Genomic DNA, 7,997 nt, shown 5'->3' with positions numbered 1-7,997 from the left:
TGTCTGTCAGATCGTTGGTGTTATAAGTAACACCAAATTGTGCAGTAATAACACTCGCCTCAAAGTGGAGCAGTGGATTTCATTGCATACCCTGCAGGGAGCAGTTACTAAGGTTTAAATAAGTCAATATGCCCTTTGAAAATTTATCAGAACCTTACCATAAGGACTTTCCTGTAGCAGTGCTTTTTCAAGCGGGCTGTGGGTTATGCCTCATTGCCATGGTACTAAGTGTCTATAACAGTACTGCTGTTCTAATGATACCGTTTGTATCAATGTTTTTCTAAAGGTTTCAAGTTACTTCCTAAAGACTGTTAAAGTTCATGGCATTGTTAGTGAGCTTACTTGAACCGCTTTTGATTGGGAATACTAGCTTTAATGGTTATTTTTGACACTGCTGAATCAACTCTTATTAATGCTATTTCTAAAATAGCTGACCTTTTTTTTTGCCCTTTTAGGAATCTTTGTGGACTTTTTTTTTTCTTACAGGAACAAGAAGCAGTGTTTAGGAAGCAGAGACCTACTGGAATTGACTTGTAACTCTAAGTGTTTAAGGAGAAGCTGCAATATCAGATAATAAATGTTTATTTCTGGAGAATTTTCTCTCGTGGCCAAAAGTAAAGTGTTGAGAGATTATTGTATTACACTGGCCAGCGACAGGACAGCTGGATATCAGGACACTTAAGAATGCAATTCATGTTTGAATGTATGATGCGTAATTTTTCAAAGTTGTATATTTTAAATGGGAATAAAAGTGATTTAATCATCATTACGGACAAAAATGACTTTTGTCTTGGAGACTGTTATTTTGTGTGTAATAGTGATTTCTGTAATGCTGATCCATTTCACTGATCTAAAAATCTTAGGTCTTCATAATTGTGCTAAATGTTAGGACAGAGTGGCCTTCGATACTATTTAAATACGCTGAATATCCATGAGTTGAAGAAAAAGTTACTTTCATGGGCAGGAGACGTTGCATGTTAATATTTCTTACTGGACAACAATCCTCAACTATTTTTTATGGGGCGGGGGGGGATGTTGATGAACTTTGGATGAAGCAGTGGTACTTTTTGTGGTGATTCAGTACTGTAAATATTAGATAGTTTTCATTTCCCAAATAGATAATATAGCAAGAACTTGCACATACAAATCAGTGTATTTTATGAATACTTTTGCAATTCTTTAGTCAGATGCGTAGAATGAGTGCCGAAGTAAACATCAGGTATCTTGAATGCTGATTTCAAGCTATTTTGTAATGTTTATGTGCCTTAAATAGAAAAACAAAATCACACTACTATAATAAGCTATGCAAATTTACATATTTTTATACTTGCTTATCTTGCAAAAACTATACTTGGAAGCTTCATGAGCAGTGTTTGTTATTCCGTGTGTTGCTTTGGAATAACTTGCTGAAACTCGGGGGGTGATTGACTAAAGCAAAAATCTTACACGGGTAGATCTTAGTTTACCTCACAGTGAAATTATTACGGTCCTAAGTTGAGAGAATGAAATTGCTCATATGTAAATATAGCTCATATATATATATACACACACATCTAAATATCTCAGGAGAAATACCCCCTGAATAACATCAATAAGAGTAAGATCACTGGAAAAGTGAGAGCTGGGAAGCCAAAGGAATAGCAAGAAACTTTTAACAGCACTGGTACTGTATCAGACAGGGAGACTGCTTATCACTCCAAAAAGCAGGCACGTGGACTAGAAGGAGACAAGAACAGGGCGAGCCCATGCACTTCTCAGCAGTACTCGTCATACATAGTCTCCTTTTTCTGTCTAGACGATTTCCTCAACCCAGTTGTACTTTGTGGCTCTCTATTTACAGTATGTGCCCTCTTCTCCCCCTTGAACCTCTATACATCTTTAGCATCTCTTAGAATGCCAATTTGAGTATTTCAGTTCTGAAGAACACCAACTTCTTACTGTGTTTCCAAGCTAGCAACATTTTTTTTTTTTTTAATACAGAATTAGAAACTCTACCTCTTCATGGTGCTCAAGTTTTTGCTACAAATGGGCCTTAATCAGCAAAATCCTTAATGAAGCAAATAGTCTTTGCTCTTGGTTATGGACCAGATGTGTTTCATGTCTCTATAATCCCATTAAGTGCTTTTTGTAGTGATATCTGCAAATCACCTTTCCCTTTTCCCACATGCTGGTATTAGAGACTTAGAAGTGACTTTGGCTTAGATCTGTCGCTTGTAGTTTTTTGTCTTTCAATAGATGCTCTGTCTTTTTACAGAGAGTGGCTGTTGCTGGTGTTAGCAATAAGGCCAAGATGTTTTATTCATTTATGATGTTATAGCCCTAATATTTGAACACAATGGGTTCCTTCAGAGCACACTATTGAAATGAATGGTGAAAATAATCACTTCTTTTGATCGTAAGTACCAGCATTCCAGTTGTGTTTTGTGAAAGGGACTTCAGTTATCTTTATTTTACATTTGTGATTAAAAACTTCAGCAGTGTAATGCACTCAAGAAAGGATGGCATGAAAGTGTACTCAGACTTAAAAATATGAGATGAGCTCCTAAATTCGAGGAAGATAGAATGGAAAACCGTGTATTACAAGTTGCCTTTTAGAAATTGTTAAATTGCTATAAAAGCACACGGGAAGATGCAAAACATTCCTGAAGGGCAAAGATGAGCAAGTTGTTCTAGAACTAAGTTCACAAGGCAAAATCATGATCTTTGTATGGTAAGCCATTAGGGAAATCTGCTCTACCAATGCTACATCACTGGATCCATGTTGGAATGAAGCTGTATTGTTGGTGTGTGATACCTTTTTAGAGCATTTTTTGTAGTTGTAGAAAACCTTTTATTAGTAACCTAATAAAAAATAACAGGTTTGCTGTTCCAGAAGAATTTTTGTCCTGTTCATGTTTGATCTCCACTTCTGCTTAATTCCTTAGTTTACGTCCGGACCCTGGGGCTGTCACTGTTGTGCTCTGGGTGCTGCATGTAAAGATTGTCTCGAGGACTTTACTGTACTTGGGTGTCTGCAAGATAATACAAGTCCATCATAAGCTCTCTATCAGTTTTCTACTAATCCTGGAAACATTTAATATTTAAGTAGGTGTCATGGTTAGAGAACAGTAGACAAAATCTTTTTTGTTGTTGTTGTTTTAATGGTGATTTGATGGCCATTTAGAGATCCATAGTTTCAGTTTAATGCCTCCTAAAAGTCTCAGGCACAAACGAGATGATAGTGACATTTCTAGCCAGGAAACTTTTAATCTGCCCTCTTCACCACCTTCTTTTGTGTCTTCTCTTCCTTCTCCCAGAGGCTTTGCTGACTGACCTCTCTTGGTGGGCCTGCTGTGCGAGCCAGCTGGCTGTGTGAGAGCAGGCGGCCTCCAAGGCTCCGCAGCGCCCAGCGGTGTGCTCTGCTGGGGCAGCCCCGGGGCTTGGTTTACGAGTGGAGAGAGGGGTCAGAAGGGACACAGCGAAGACGTGATTGTGGTAAACGTGTCAGATGAGTCAAAGTGATCAAAAGGAGTTGATTTAATCGTGGTTACCTTACTTTTGTCACCTTTTTTCTTGACTAGGAAGTTAGTGGGTGTCAAAAACTGCTTTTTGTCAGTAGTATCGGCCCTATGCTGGTCTCTTCAACCTTCTTGCTGTCAATACAGAAAGTCTGGGTTCTGTAAATAGCAATTCTACATTTCATGTCCCCCAGTGTTTTCCACACAGGAAACACCAAGTTAGTTTGACAGAATATTTGCTATAAATAGATGGATGCACATTCTTTGCACGTATGGGAAGCAGGAAGAAGTGAAACAAGAACCCATACATGGTAAAAAAAGGGAAAATCTTTTAAATGTGCTCTTTATTCTTTACAGCATAGAAGTGTTTGCATGTTCTATCACTAGGAACTTGTCAGCCGTAATGGGCAGACGTCTTTTGATAGAAGCAGAAAGAAAATTTACATTCCAGAAATTCTTTCGCCACCACTACCCAGCTAGGAGCCTTTAGGAACGAAATCCTGGCAATTGAAGGGTAATGTACTCAAAGCAAACAGTAGCAACTTAAAACAAAATAAAAATAAGTGTTAGAATCCCTAGAGACTTGATTCTGTGTTGATCTGTTATTTTTAGCTTTATTTTCTCACTTAAACACGTTTTTTTTTTTTTTTTCTAATGCAGCAGAAATATAGTCACCAGTATGATATTTTGTAAACAATGGTATCCTTTGGTTTTAATATTGATTCCAGACAGGATGATATTTCTTGGGTGTAGGTGATCAAAATACAATGGTTTTTGGCATGAGGCTGAGTGTGGGTTCTTGTTTTGCTTTGGGAGAAGGGTGATTTTGTTCTTTGGGTTCGCTTCGGAGAGGAAAGAGGAGGAAGTTTGAGCTTTGAGGCATTGTGTAAGATGGTGAAATGTTTTCTGAAGTCTAGAGGCTAGAGCTGATGGTTGAGCTGCATTATCATGCCTGGGTTCAAGCACTTAACACTCTTTTTGTTTGAGAGAGAGGGAAATATCTTTTTATAGATCAGTTTATCTTACTACTATCCTTTAGTGCTTTTGTATTTGAGTGTAAAAGAATATTCAGAAAAAAAAAAAAACACAATTTAATTAGAGCATTTCTGAAATATTACCCTGTCATAATACACCTTTCCATATCAGCTAGAAAGGAACTCAGCTTTAATTTCTTCACTGCCTTCCGATCTCTTTGTTCTGCATGTTATTATTTTGCTATATACTCCCTCAACACATGCAAAACATGAAGTCATTGCTAAGCACTGAGAAGTCTGAAGATATATATATTTTTTTCCCTCATTGCTAACTAAGGAATTTTTCAGAAGTTCTAAACTTGGTTTTGTTCCAAATCCTTTGGCAAGGATGTAGAAGTGCCTGTGAAGTACAGAAGCACTAGAAGACTGATGGTTCAAGACAAGATGTGGCATTGTTTCTGGAAGAGCTAATGCAGAAGCAAAAATGGCCACTCTTTGAGATAGAGCTTTACTAAGTCACTTCAGAAATCCATGACAAAAAATAATAATGAAATGTGTGAAAAATTCTCTAGAACTACGGAATAGGAAGAAAAAGTTGTACATAAACTGTCGCACTTTTACTAAACATAAGATTATGTACGCTAAGGACAGGAATGGCAATATCTCTGTAACAGGAAGCAGTGACCTCCAGTACTTCTGTATAAGCAGAGGCAGGCAAGAATGTCAGAAAACTGGAAAATGCCTCATCTTCTGGAAATTCTCCATAAATGGAAATTTATAGAAAGAGACCCCTGTCTTCTATGCCTATAGATCAGGGCTGCTGGGAAGTGCTCTGTTTCTCTGTGCTCCTAGCAGAAGACAGTTTCAAAAGTATTTCTGCCAGATATAGTCGCTTTCTAAGTAAAAACTGAGTGTAGGTTCTAGTAACGTGTTCTATACCTTTGTTTTGTTTTGTTTTGTTTTTCTGGCTGATAGTTGCATTTGGTAAATGTAAAGAAGTACAGTAAAGTTAATGAGATACAGTATGCAATTTACTTTCTCTGGAAAGAAAAAAAGCAGCTACAAAAAACTGGAGGAGAGCATGGTGAAAAGATGGTAGAGATCACTGCTTGTTTATTTGAGTGTAATATTAGCACTCTTGTGACTGCTGCTTACTTACCAGCCCCCCCAGGATCAAAACAGAAGGGGGGATGCGGGAGAAGTGCAGTTGTGATCCGATAATGGCATCGGCCCATACAGGAGCTGTTGTGGTAGCAGTACCCAGCACAGGGAGCCCAAGTTTCTTCATGCAGTGAGCTGCATAAATGCAATGCGACTACAGCCCTTTGACAGGTGCAGGAGCAGCAGGAATACAGAAACATCCTCTATATGTAATGTGTGTGTTACACGCAGGATGACAGAGCAAAGAAAGCCTGCGACTTTGGTATTTCTGCTTGTCTGTTCTCTTTTTCTGGTCTGGAAGTAGAAAGCCAATTTTGTCAAACTCTCTAGAGAAGAAAATTCCCTCATCCCCTTCTAGGAAGTGTTGCTGGGACCCATCCTGGTGGAAGAGGCAAGAGAGCCCCATCTCTGCCAGGCAGCTTAGCTGAAGGTGCCTCACTGATGCTGAAGGCCCCTGGCTTTCCCTCTGCTCCTATCCCTGAATGCTGTGGGGCTGTATTTAACTTGGTTTGTCCCTGCTACATCTCAGACATGCACAGATACCATAAAGACATTTTCACTGAGATTGCATATGGAAAATTGTACAGAAGAGTGGACTTTTCCCTACCAGTTTGTACGTTACTACATTACTTCCTGATGATCCTTTTCTCTAGAATAAAAATGCTGTTTAAAAATATATTCAAATCTTTGGGGGTGTTAGAGAGCAACATCAGGGTAAGCTGAGTTTGTTGAATCTGCAGAAGTGCTCTGTAAAACAAAAACTGCAAAAGAGATGCTATTTACGATGCCCGCTTCTGTCAGACAGAAGAAATTTGAATCCCTTTGTAAATCAAGCAGAGCTCTCTCTGAATTTGGTGGTATGAAATCCCACCGCATAAAAGGTCCTGGTGAGTAACCAGCGTCCTGTGAAACACAACAGGGGCTTGCAGGAGCCACTGACTAACACTGAGGTAATATTGTTATCAGTGCTGAGCGCATGAGAAGAAAAAAAATGGTACGACTCACTTCCTTTCTAACTGGAAGATTTCTATTTCTCTGCTGAGAGTCATTCTCCAGCTAGATGCTGCTTTTATAATCATGGTTATACCCTCATTGGCCCAAAGAAAAATCTGCCTTCAAGCCTCTGGCTAAGGACAGCTTTTGCGTCACCACTGAGTGAGGATTTGCTGGTCTGGTGCATTGCTGGTGGGACTGAAGCAACTCCGGATTGCAACATCCTGCAGTGGTTTTGCTGTACTCCTCGCCCCACAGAGCTTTTGTGCTTGGCAGGTTTCATGGCATTTCAAGAAAACTAATATTCATGTGAATATTAAACAAAAATAGAAATCCAAAGCACCAAATGCCCAAAACGAAATAACAAAGGCAGTCCATCTTTTTGTCAAGTTTGGCTTGCTTTCTGCTGTTTGGTTAGAAACTGAGTTACTTCTTAAAGCTCTGTTCAGGAAATTTAAGCCACTCTGAGTTGGAGTGGCTGAATGGCACAAGAGCAAAGCATGTGCAGAAACTGTCCCCTGGTTGAAGGTTTTTCTGGGTGCCTTATAGAGGTATCTATGAACAAATTGGTGGTAATCCTTGCTGTGCTCCAGACATTAATACCATTCCTACTGTAAAGCATTGGATTGACTAAGAGGCTGAAGCTTCATGCTTATGTGCAGGACATAAAATCAATAAAGAATCATTACAGTTGGAAAAGCCCTCCAAGATCATCTGGTCCAACCCTCACCCTACTACCAATGTCACCCACTGAACCCTGTCCCTAAGAGCCACGTTCAACCTTTCCTTGAACATCCTCAGGGACAGTGACTCCACCACCTCCTTGGGTAACTCATTTCAATGCTTGACCGCTCTTTCTGGAGAATTTTCCTCTAATTTTCCTCTAATTTCCAACCTGAACCTCCCCTGGCACAACTTGAGGCCATTCCCTCCAGTCCTATCGCTAGGTACCTGTGAGAAGAGGCTGAACCCCAGCTCCCCACCCCTTCCTTTAGGAAGTTTATCAGTAAGGTCTCCCCTGAGCCTCCTCTTCTCCAGACCAAACCCCCCCAGTTCCCTCAGCCGCTCCTCACAGGACTTGTGCTCCAGGCCCTTCACCAGCTTCATAGCCCTTCTCTGGACATGCTCCAGGGCCTCGATGTCCTTCTTGTACGGAGGGCCGTTGGCCTTCTTGGCCACAAAATTATTTTTTGGGGAAGACCACAGGAGGTATCACATCTTGCCAAGCCTTTTAAGCAGGACCTTTGTGGCTTGCACATTGATAATTTCTACTAAAGTATAGGACTTTTTCCATTTCTTGCTGGTGACTGTAATGTCATAAGGTGGAAAGATAGCATTGCAAAGGAAAAAAATTCTGACGTACTCTATCCAT

The sequence above is a fragment of the Aythya ferina genome (genome assembly GCF_964211825.1).
Source record: "Aythya ferina genome assembly, chromosome: 6".
Taxonomy (NCBI): Eukaryota; Metazoa; Chordata; class Aves; order Anseriformes; family Anatidae; genus Aythya; species Aythya ferina.
Note: the sequence above shows the minus strand (reverse complement) of the source record.